This window comes from Periplaneta americana, chromosome 4, assembly GCF_040183065.1.
Source record: "Periplaneta americana isolate PAMFEO1 chromosome 4, P.americana_PAMFEO1_priV1, whole genome shotgun sequence".
Lineage (NCBI taxonomy): Eukaryota > Metazoa > Arthropoda > Insecta > Blattodea > Blattidae > Periplaneta > Periplaneta americana.
In genome coordinates, this window is record NC_091120.1 from 103,062,885 (window position 1) to 103,075,410 (window position 12,526).

At 43.2% G+C, this 12,526-nt stretch overlaps 1 protein-coding gene across 1 annotated transcript in view; it reads right to left on the minus strand.

Moving 5' to 3' along the window:
• LOC138698941 (neuroendocrine convertase 1-like) overlaps positions 1–12,526 on the minus strand; it is a 435,125-nt gene that overhangs the window by 357,691 nt on the left and 64,908 nt on the right. The gene's annotated exons all lie outside the window — the stretch shown is intronic.

Genomic DNA, 12,526 nt, shown 5'->3' on the forward strand with positions numbered 1-12,526 from the left:
AACAAAGAGCATCACCTCACTTACATAAGAAGTCAGAGTCTAGTCAGACTGAGACTTACTAAACAACTTCAACAATGTGTAATGTACAACCCTTGTGTTCACCAGTGACTTGTACCTGCGTGCCTTACGTGCTCTGATCAGCGCATACGGGCTGTGAGCACGTTTGCGCTCTCATTGACATCACTGCGGTATATCATTTCTATTTTTCGTAACCGGTTGTGCACGACTCTTTTCTATATTAATTACGGAATTCTGTGCATGTCGTTCCTATAGCTCCGATTACTATTGTTATGACTTAGAAGCATAGGCTTGACATTGTTTTGATATACATTGAAACATATCAGTATTTTTAAGGTGCTTTGTGATCACATTCTTTCTTCTACCGTTTTATCGATATTTGTTCATATAGGGTAAACATTGGTAATTTCGTGGCAGTGGTTATTTCGTGATACTTTTTCTTTGCTCTTTCGTGGACTAACCAATGGTGTTACGAGATTCAAATTTCCGCCAAGGTATTACATATGTTGTCCGGTTTCCAGAAACATACAGCTACGCTTTGTGTGACTATTGTAGCTGCTTCAGTGAGCTTTTATGTTTGGAGAGAGCAAGTTAGCGTCGATTTCCCAGGCGTACAAATTTTGTGGATGTTGTAATTACATTACAGGCTTATTATTAAAGGTAAACATGTGATATTTGGTACAATGATTTATTATATCTTAATGAAATTTTAGGAAATGTTTTTGGAATTTTAGATACAGCTGTAGTCGCCATATAGTCTTAGCTTTACTGATAGAAATCTTAGCTGTTTGAGGCGAAATTTTGTTGCGCATTATTATTATACTATTTTAAAAATTGTATTACAATACGAATTTTAGAAATCTGAAGATAAAATGTGATAAAAAAAAAAAAAAAAGAAAAGGCGGACGCAATGGGTTCAGTGTAGCTTCTGTTTGATTTGTTATCATGCTAAGTGCCAATGATAAGTGCTAGATTACTTACTTGCAAGAGTTGTGACAGAAGATGAAACATGGCCCCACCATTTTGGACCGGAGACAGAGGCAGACAATGGAATGGCATCATGAAAATTCACCAAAGAAATAGAAATTCAAAAGTGCACCTTCGGCAGGAAAAGTTATGGCTATTGTGTTTTTCGATTCAGAAGGACTCTTGCTTGTGGACATCATGCCACACGGAACCACCATTAATTCTGACGCGTATGTGGCAACTCTCAAGAAACTTCAAGTTCGACTGAGTCGTGTTCGACTATATCGGGAGAATCAGGATGTTCTGCTATTGCACGACAACGCACAGCAATATGTCAAACACAAGACCACAGACCAGATCAGAAAATTCGGATAGACAACACTGAAACATCCGCCTTACAGTCCTGAACTGGCACCGTGCGATTACCATCTCTTTGGTAAACTGAAGGATACCTTCGCGGAACGAGATTAGAAGATGACTCCCTTGTGCACGCTGCTAAAGAGTGGCTCAGACTTGTTGGTTCAGACTTTACCGTGCTGGTCTACAGGCCCTTGTTCCTAGGTTACGTAAGGCAGTTGAAAGGGACGGGGATTATGTGGAAAAGTGACATTTTGTTCCTAAAGAATGTATCTACATTCTGTGAAAATAGCAAAGCTGTAGGATACAAATATAATTTTTAAACAAATGTTATGCATTACTTTTGAAGTTACCCTAGTAAAATAGGCTATAGTAAAGTCCGTAATAAAAGTGTTAACCCTTTCAGGGCAAAGAAGATCCCTTTTCAATTTCAATTTTTACTTTGATTTCATTCTTATTATGTGTTGATATGTATTTCTATGTTTTCTTGCTATGAATATTAGTCGGAATTACTATGTTTGAAGTCTTGTAACAATAAATGAGAATTTCATTTGACTTTAACGAATTTTTCCACAATTCTACTACCTCTCACGAAATTATCAATGTAATATCACGAAATTACCAAGGTTATCACGAAATAACCAACCTTTTAGCTAAAGTTGTAAAAGTGGTTTTTGGCACTTGTTCAAGAACGAGTCCAATCTTTTATGTCTCCAGATTTGTACAGCAAATTATCGTCTTTTAGATGAAAAAATCGGAATAAGGATATATTTACAGGTTTGAATTTTAAATTAATTTTCATGAAATTATCACGAAATTACCAATGTTTACCCTATACGAGTACTAGCTTGTCTCATACGACTATGACAATTTTTACAACTATTCTTCTGTTACCGTTTATTTCTTAGTTCTATACAGATTGTTTTTTTTTTCATTCAGTGATTGCTGCTGCTTCTTCTGCTGTCGCTGGGGAGGGTTCGATCCTTGCTTGGGCTGATTACCTGGTTGTGTTTTTTCTGAAGTTTTTCCCAAACATAGGGGCAATTTTCAGGCAATCTCTGGCGAATCCTCGGCCTCATCTCGCCAAATACCATCTCGCTACCACCAATTCCATCGACGCTAAATGACCTAGTAGTTGATACAGCGTCGTTAAGTAACCAAGAAAAAACTACTATTACTGCTACTACCAACATACTTGTACTACTAATTCCTGTACCACTAAAACGAGGCTATTACCAGTTACAGTTTTGCTATAGTATGTAGGCCTACAGTTTAACCCGTGTGGACTTATTATAATAATTTTAATATAATTTTTATATTTTCTCTTACTCTTTTTTCTAACATCCATTACTTCTTCATAGATCTACCACATACCACATTCGATAATTTTGAATACCATGGGCAAGTAATTTTAATATCTGTCATTTAGCGAACAATTTCGTTGGTTTTAGACACATTTTTCTATACTTATTTAAGATTATGGTAAATTGGTCTACACTACTGCTACGTATAGGTGAATGACGAACAGTCAAGTACCAGTCATTAGTTTACAAGAAAATGATAAAAACGCACTTTCATGAAAAAATAAGGATGAATTCCACATACTCAAGCTTATTCCATACCGAATGTGTCAGAATATTTCCGGACATTTTCCCGAATCCGCATTCCTGAACATCCATCTTCCCGAATAGCATTTTTCCCGAATGCAAAATTCCCGAATCAATATTTCCGATAGACATTTTCCCGATTTCTTTGATTTCCATTTCCCCGGAATTCTATTTTCCCGAATACAAAATTCCCGAATCCACATTCCCGATTTCTTTGATTTCATTTTCCCGACAATACAGTAGTGTATATTACCGCACAAATGTATTTAATATAATTATGCATCATTAATTAATTACACTTTGTCTTCACAAAGTGAAATAATATCGAAGTGCCCTCAGGTAATCGAGGTGTCTGTTATCGGCTGCATAGGTGTGATAATACTGCACGATAATTCGTATTCGTCTTTGAAGTTGTAGCCACTCTCTCTTCGATTGTGCCCTCACGCATCTACCCAATGCGAATTCCGCAATTATGGTCCTCGTGTCGTACTCTTCCTTTTGGAGCTCAGTCAAAGCAGTATAGAAGCTTGGACAATTGTGGAAGTCTTCCAACAAATTATTTGTTCGGTGTTCATTATTTAATGTGTAATTTTATTGTAGTGATACCACAATCATATCGAGGAGATGCAGGTCGCCTTCTACCACGTGCTTGTGTGCCATTAATGTACGTGACATCAGAGTAATCAAATGTCGGGAATTTCTCGCATAATATATTCGGGAAACTGAATAGTAAATGGAATTCGGGACCGTGGCTTCGGGAACTTGGTTTCCGGAAAATCGATTCGGGAAACAAGTGTTGTGTATATCAATTCTCGATGCCCGTGCGTCCTACTTTAAACGGTTCAAACCTACCCGCGCAAATGAGAGTCGCTGCTTTCTCTCTCTCAGAAAGCAGGTTGGCTCGCTTTTTTTTTCCTCTTGTGAGGGAGAAAGCAAAGATCGCGCGGCGACGAGTCACGTTGGCAGTAGAGATACCCCCAGGCACTGTGACGTCAACGGCGTCCTCAACCACCATTGTTCCGAGGGGTATAAATATGGCTTGGACACAAGGCAGATAATATTAATAGTCTATTAAACATACGAGGTCACTCAATAAGTCGCAAATTGAAAGGACAGGGACCTCTCAAATTGCAGCTTAGATTTCACGGCGCTTCTTCCGACGGCCTTCACCTGCTTTGTCATCGAACAACGGATGACGGCGTCTTGCCATCCTAACGGCAAACACCAGCCAACTCCTCCTCGCCCCGTTCAGTGATCAATTGATCAATCTCAGCCCCACTCGCGTATGTGGTACCTAAGAGGTTACGTCCAATTTCGGCTTCCCCTTCAAAATTTTCTAGAGCTCCTTCAGGGGAGCGGCGTAACCCGGAATGAGACTAGTGGCCAACAGGCTTGGAGCTCACATATTTAGTTTTGTACAGCCCCCAACCCCTTGCAAGGACGCGTTTTGCGTACCTTTTAAATTTTCCTCCCAATTCTCCTTCGATTTTTCGATTTTTTCGATTTTCGAGGCCAGGCCACTCGTTCGTCAGATGGCAAAGAGGTAGCTCTAGCGCGACTTCCGTCACTGACAGCAGTCTCCCAACCAGGCCTACGCTATGGTTGTCTTTTGTTCGGACGTGTCTGCACACGGCCACCACTCCGGGAACAGGGAGCCAAGCTGCGCCCCTGTCTCCTGTATTCTTTCCTACACTAGCCTCACTTCTTACGTATTCTAAACTTATTTTATTCTAGTCTCGCTACAAGCCTCATCACTACCTCCAACCCGCACACTTCTCTCCCCTGATCACCCTTATCTCTCACCATCCTGACTTCGACTCCCAGCTCTTATCCCGGCTTGTTCGATTAAACACAACCATCTCCTCAGCCCCCCCCCCCTCTAGAGTCGGTAAGTCGCGAGTGCGCTCTGTTGATCCGTCGATGATAGAGGTCACCCTTCCCCGCTCCTGAAGTCGGTAAGTCGCACAGTACGCTGTGTTGATCCTCCGATGCCAGGAGCTTGTTCTCGAAGTCGGTAAGTCGCACAGCACGCTGTGTTGATCCTTCGAACTAGAGAACTATCCTTCTACCTCATTCCATCTCTCTCGTTATCCTACCCCCCACAACACACCTGAGAGCAAGCCGATTTTCCCCAGGCACTCCCGTTACCCCTACCTCCCTCTCATTCAAGTCGTACTTTACTATCACCCCTCATAACTCTCCTCGCATCGAAGCCTCAGGACGAATTTCTAAAGTATCAATTTCTATCACGACTCCCCCCGTTACCCCTACCATAGAACTAGGAGGGAACCACAGTTATACTTTCTTTGTTAGCCTGTTTCTGTAATAAACAAATGTTATTTAAAAAAAACAGCCTTTCCTTTAAACTTCACCACAGTTTCTTATCATCACCCCACCCACCAGCTGCAGCCATCTTGTCACGTCACCCCCGTTTCCCCTCGCCACCTCGACAACACGTCGGAGAGCGAAACGACCAGGAGTCCGGCGTACGACAATTGGCGCCCAACGTGGTGCCTTATCTCAGTTGGTAATGAGACGAATCCACATACACCCCATAGCTCTTCACTCTTCCGAGAGGAGTAATTTTCTCGGTGGCGCCCAACCATGTTTACACGCACCAGAGACCAGTGCTGTCAACGGGGTTGCCCTGGACGAGGGCAATACTACGTGGAATGTGGCACCTGCTCCACCTTCTACCACGCAGTGTGCCTAGGGCACGAGGACGAGCCCCAGCTCCGAGAAAGCAACCCGTACATTTGCGACTGGTGTCGCAAGAAGAAGGACGAAGATAAGATGGAACTCGAGATGCTGCGGAGACTCATGCGCAGTCTTCGCCCCGCCGAGGTTCCACAACCACTTGTGCTCCCCGAGTTCCATGGATTGGAGCACGAGGATCCGGCCGGCTTCATCTCCAGATGCCGCGACCTACTTACCGAGGCGCACATAGACCCCTCCCAGTGGTCACGTCTCGTTCAACAGCAGCTGAAGGGACCAGCCAGGGACTGGCTACTGCTCTTCAGTGGCATACCTTTCTCCTGGGAGGAACTTCAACAAGGACTGACTCACCGCTTCGATAGCCCGGCTGTAAGGGCTACTCTCCAAGCTTCTCTGTACGGGAAGCACCAACGAGAAACCGAGGCTGCCGATCAGTTCATCACGGGAAAATTTTTCCTATATCGGCGACTTTTTCCTAATGCCGATCCCAACACGATCATTCCAGTGATCATCGAGCTTCTGCGGCCACAACTTCGGCCGTTTCTCAGACATCCGGTTCCGACAACTACAATGGAACTGATACATCGTGCTGTTCCCCTGGAGGGCGACATCAAGCACACCGCTGCCAAGCATCATTCCACTTCATCATCAAACGCTCCACAGTGCCACTACTGCCCGGGGTACCACTACAATCGGGACTGTCCGGTCCGACAGCAGAGACGCACCGATCCTGCTCGCCACATCCCGATCTCCAGCCCCGTCGCGCAGATGGCCCTAGCTCCCGATGAAGAGGAAACGGTCCCGAGGATTGACATCCGAATGGGATCCCACGCAGCCACAGCGGTCGTCGACAGTGCCGCCTCCAGGAACATCATCAATGCTGCGAAAGTTCTAATTGGCAGCACCATACGAACCCGACAGGATGTCATTCATCTTGCCCAACGCGAGCAGACAATGGCAACCCAGGGCGAAGCCGAGATACCCGTCACACTTGCGGGCACAACGAAGCCCATCAACTTCCTCGTCGCACCAGAGCTGCGTGCTGATGCGATTTTAGGGAATGCATGGTTGCGAGATATGTCAGCGCAACTAGACTATCGACAAGGACAGCTGAGATTGGGAAACGGTGCAGTAGTACCGTTGATCAACAATCCCAGAACCGGAGAGGGTACCAAGCCAGAACCACAAAGCGACGCCGCTCCTGGCGAAAGGCAACAGCCACAGCTACCTGTCAAACCTCTAGCCGGAGATCCCGCTAAGGAGGAACGGTACCAGCATCTCTCCGGCCATGTCAGTGGCCCTCCCTCACGGAGCGGACGCAAGGAGGTTCCTTCAGCTTCTAGGCCACTAGATATCCACTTGTTGGAGGGAAGAGTCATGAGCGACAGCACACCCCCACTGCAGCTGAGGGGATCTGGTGCTCTGAGGAGGTACCACAGGTGGAGAACCCACTTGAAAAGGGAGAACCTGGCGGGCCCCAGGCAGTTGCCCAAGACGTCGCTGACACCAGGGACAAGGTTACTGTCCCTACTGCTACAGAAGGGATGCCGGATCAACACCGAGGCGGCAACCCGACATCAGATGGCCCATATTCCGAGGTCATTAGCAACACCGACTCCCTCGGAACATCCGGCCTCCTGAGGCCAAAGGGATGACCACCGAACTCAGCAGCCCAGGATGTTGGCCTGCTGTGACCACCTGCAAGGAGGCGGGGTCTTCCCTACCTAAGCCTGACCGACCTGCGGACTCACCATGCCAGACGACGCCGGAGGGTCCTAGGAGAGACGCTGCAGCACCATTGCCGGTGTTGCCTTCACAAAGAAGTAAACGCGGTGGCCACCCTGATCAGATCGCCTTGTGCGTGCTCGCGATGTGTGATCAAACCGAACGTGCTATTGATGCGAGTGAAGTGGTACCGCTAGGCAAACGAAACAAGATCGTTGACACGCGATCGGTGTACACAAACCATGATCCAAATATACAGACCAAATACGATAAGCACAAATGGGGGCCGAGACCTCCATAGATTAAGAAACATGAACACTCGGACTAGGGAACATTAGCCTTTCAAGTTATTGTATTCATTCATTGTGTATTTTCTCATGTTCAGTGTATTCTTTGTTTTGTGATGCTCCACTTCTGTTCATTGTATTTAATTGTCTTGTTGTAAGGGTTATATTAGATAACTTACTAGTAGTACCGCACGGGCAAAAACAGGAGGGGCGATTGTTGTGTATATCAATTCTCGATTCCAGTGCGTCCTACTTTAAACGGTTCAAACCTACCCGCGCAAATGAGAGTCGCTGCTTTCTCTCTCTCAGAAAGCAGGTTGGCACGCTTTTTTTTTCCTCTTGTGAGGGAGAAAGCAAAGATCGCGCGGCGACGAGTCACGTTGGCAGTAGAGATACCCCCAGGCACTGTGACGTCAACGGCGTCCTCAACCACCATTGTTCCGAGGGGTATAAATATGGCTTGGACACAAGGCTCTCCCCCCTCTTCGCAATTGAGCCATCATATAGCCAAATGGCTGGTCTCGAAATTGAGACAAATCAACAAGGCTCATGACCTCCTACATAATAGCCAAATTGGCTAGTCTCTTATATGAGACAACTCATCCTCCCTAAGGTATTCCGTGGTTTTCCTCAGGCGTAAGACAAATGTCGGGATGAGCCCTGTAAGAAATGGGCCACGGACCTATATGCCCTTCCCCATATATATTCCACCTTTATTATAAATTATGTATGCCCTAGTTCAGATAATATTAATAGTATATTAAACTTACGAGGTCTCTCAATAAGTCGCAAATTGAAAGGACAGGGACCTCTCAAATTGCAGCTTAGATTTCACGGCGCTTCTTCCGACGGCCTTCAAATGCTTTGTCATCGAACAACGGATGACGGCGTCTTGCCATCCTAACGGCAAACACCAGCCAACTCCTCCTCGCCCCGTTCCGTGATCAAGTGATCAATCTCAGCCCCCCTCGCGTATGTGGTACCTAAGAGGTTACGTCCAATTTCGGCTTCCGCTTCAAAATTTTCTAGAGCTCCTTCAGGGGAGCAGCGTAACCCGGAGTGAGACTAGTGGCCAACAGGCTTGGAGCTCACATATTTAGTTTTGTACAGCCCCCAACCCCTTGCAAGGACGCGTTTTGCGTACCTTTTAAATTTTCCTCCCAATTCTCCTTCGATTTTTCGATTTTTCGATTTCGAGGCCAGGCCACTCGTTCGTCAGATGGCAAAGAGGTAGCTCTAGCGCGACCTCCGTCACTGACAGCAGTCTCCCAACCAGGCCTACGCTATGGTTGTCTTTTGTTCGGACGTGTCTGCACACGGCCACCACTCCGGGAACAGGGAGCCAAGCTGCGCCCCTGTCTCCTGTATTCTTTCCTACACTAGCCTCACTTCTTACGTATTCTAAACTTATTTTATTCTAGTCTCGCTACAAGCCTCATCACTACCTCCAACCCGCACACTTCTCTCCCCTGATCACCCTTATCTCTCACCATCCTGACTTCGACTCCCAGCTCTTATCCCGGCTTGTTCGATTAAACACAACCATCTCCTCAGCCCCCCCCTCTAGAGTCGGTAAGTCGCGAGTGCGCTCTGTTGATCCGTCGATGATAGAGGTCACCCTTCCCCGCTCCTGAAGTCGGTAAGTCGCACAGTACGCTGTGTTGATCCTCCGATGCCAGGAGCTTGTTCTCGAAGTCGGTAAGTCGCACAGCACGCTGTGTTGATCCTTCGAACTAGAGAACTATCCTTCTACCTCATTCCATCTCTCTCGTTATCCTACCCCCCACAACACACCTGAGAGCAAGCCGATTTTCCCCAGGCACTCCCGTTACCCCTACCTCCCTCTCATTCAAGTCGTACTTTACTATCACCCCTCATAACTCTCCTCGCATCGAAGCCTCAGGACGAATTTCTAAAGTATCAATTTCTATCACGACTCCCCCCGTTACCCCTACCATAGAACTAGGAGGGAACCACAGTTATACTTTCTTTGTTAGCCTGTTTCTGTAATAAACAAATGTTATTTAAAAAAAACAGCCTTTCCTTTAAACTTCACCACAGTTTCTTATCATCACCCCACCCACCAGCTGCAGCCATCATGTCACGTCACTCCCGTTTCCCCTCGCCACCTCGACAACACGTCGGAGAGCGAAACGACCAGGAGTCCGGCGTACGACACAAGCATTCGGGAAACGGTAGCTTCGGGAAACGTCCATTCGGAATACGGATTTGGAAAAATGGGTGGGGACGGTGTCAGAAAATGTGTTTATAAACTCTGCATGTTTCTGGATATAAAATAAGACAGAATACTCTTGTGACCTTGGTTTCACAAGTGTTTCTTTATCAGAGTATTGACCAACAAATTATTTTCAAAGCTTGAGACAATAGGATGAAATAGACAAAAATAAAAAATAAATAAATGAAGTTGCTCTTTCAATGAAAAACCAATGTAGAATGATTCTATAATAATCTGGTTATTAGGCTGTAAAGCTATTAGATTGCGTCCATTTTCGGCATTTCTCCTTCAACATTTTCTAGAGTTTGTTCAGTGGAACAGCAAAACACAGACTGAGACAAGTGGCCAAAAGGCTCGAGGTCGCATATTTAGTTTTTCTCAGCCCCGAATTTCCTTGCAAGGAAGCGTCTTCACGTATAATTTAATGTTACTCCTCCCATTTTCCTCTGTCTCTTGTTCATTCATAGTTATAATAAATATTATTGTCAAAATCCATTCCGAAGTACTCTGATAACATCGTAAAGTTGTGGAATCTTTATTGCTAACCTTCTTACGTCATATGAGTTAAATTTATCCGCTTGTTATGTACAGATGTGGTATGTCCTGCAGAAATGTACTGTGAATTTCTCAAAATGAAAAGTAATCCTCAGGTCATATATTTTCACAATTTATTGTAAATTTCAATTTTTAATGTCAGCAATATAAAAAATTAGACGTTACATAGTTCATTAATACTGAGGATTTGCGTTTTATTTCTCTTGATTTACACAAATTTTACGAAATTATGATAGGTCATAGATTCTATAATATTCCATCACAGGAGGCCTGTGCCCAATGGGACATCATGGCTAGCATTAATTCACTAATTCATAACCTATATTATAATACTCTGCTGCAAATATAAATTGGTTTTACGTTATTAACTATTGTCTTATAAGATAAAAATGTTAAGAAGGTGCTTTTATGGGCAGTAATGCCTGTGTACTCTCAAATCAATAATAATAATAATAATAATAATAATAATAATAATAATAATAATAGTAATAATAATAATAATTTTTATTTTTATTTTTATTATTATTATTATTATTATTATTATTATTATTATTATTATTATTATTATTATTATTATTATTATTATTATTATTATTTAATTTTTAGACTTGATTTAGTGAAATCCTAGGTAGGCTACTTCACAGAATTGTTCGACAGTTAACAAATCAGCGTTCTTTCACAGAATACTTGACACAGGAAACAAATTTGTTTTATTGAAATTTAACGCAATGGGAGATTTACGTTGTTAAGCTTATAAAAGAACGATGGGAGGGGTGCGGACTGACCGGCAGGTGGTACTAGTAGACCCGTCACGGGTCAGAGGGAAGGGGTGGGTGAAGCTGTCCGTCTGTTTCACTCGGTTTAATTAAATTAAACTCGTTTATCTGTTGACGTGGCATTGCGCCCTGCCTGCATGACAACCCGAGGGGTGTTCGTGTTTCAAAATGAAGAGGGTATAATTTGAGGGGCGATGATTTAATAATGTTCAATGGTAGACTGCGTTTCTGGACAAACATTATTACATTGACATTTTTACTGATTTTTTACATTGTGTTTTCCGAAATTAAAGCTGCATTTGGTTGTATCGTACGTCTATCATACGTAGCTTTTGGGAATAACAAGCTGTTTTCAGAAAAATACAATCGCAGGTAGGAATGCTGCTGTTCCATTTAATTTCATTTGGCTTATTTTTGCCCATTTTCGATTTTTTATCGTATTTGATAATCTCAACAACTTTGTTGGTATGTCGTTCTTTTTATCCACATGCAAAGTGACGTATACGGCTTGCAAGCTATTTTATACCGATACTAATTCAAATTATACAGTGGTTGTCGATATCGGTTTTGTGAGTCTGTATTTGACAGCAAGGTTATTCCTTCGTATAGTCACTCAGATGCAATTAACTGTACTAGACAGATTGATTGTGTAGTTAACTGAGTAATACAGATGAATAAACCACATATTATCATATTAGAAACTATTTATACTAATAATTTTATTACCTTAAAACCCATAAAAAAATCCAAAATCTAAAGAGAAAAAAAAAACATTTCACTGGTTTTACTTAAGAGTACATAAAAATATACGCAGCCTACTAATGATAAGAGAAGACATAAATAATAGTCTACAAATAAACATTATTGGTAAATGTTTTACATTGAAATAACAGATGGCAACAAAGTGAGAATAGGAAAATGACTGCAAGGAAAATACAAATATAAAGAAAATAAAGTCTTACTGAAGAAACAAAGAGAGCGAAGAGACATTGATGAATTAGTGAAATCGGAAAATGTAGTTTAGCAATACACGCAAATGCAAATGAAAATTTATACACATGAGACCATCAGTGAAGACTTGTAATCAGACATGGAAGAGCAATGCAAGAAGTGAATGAGAAGAGCATGAGAAATCGAACAAAGAAAAAAGTAAAGAAGAAAGAAAAAACTGGATGAAGTGAAGGGAAAAGACATGGGAATATGAAGAAGAAAGGTGTAAGAAAGTGAAGAAGGAAGGATTGGTAAGGCGAAGAAGAAAGGCAAAAGAATCTGCAAAAAAAATTG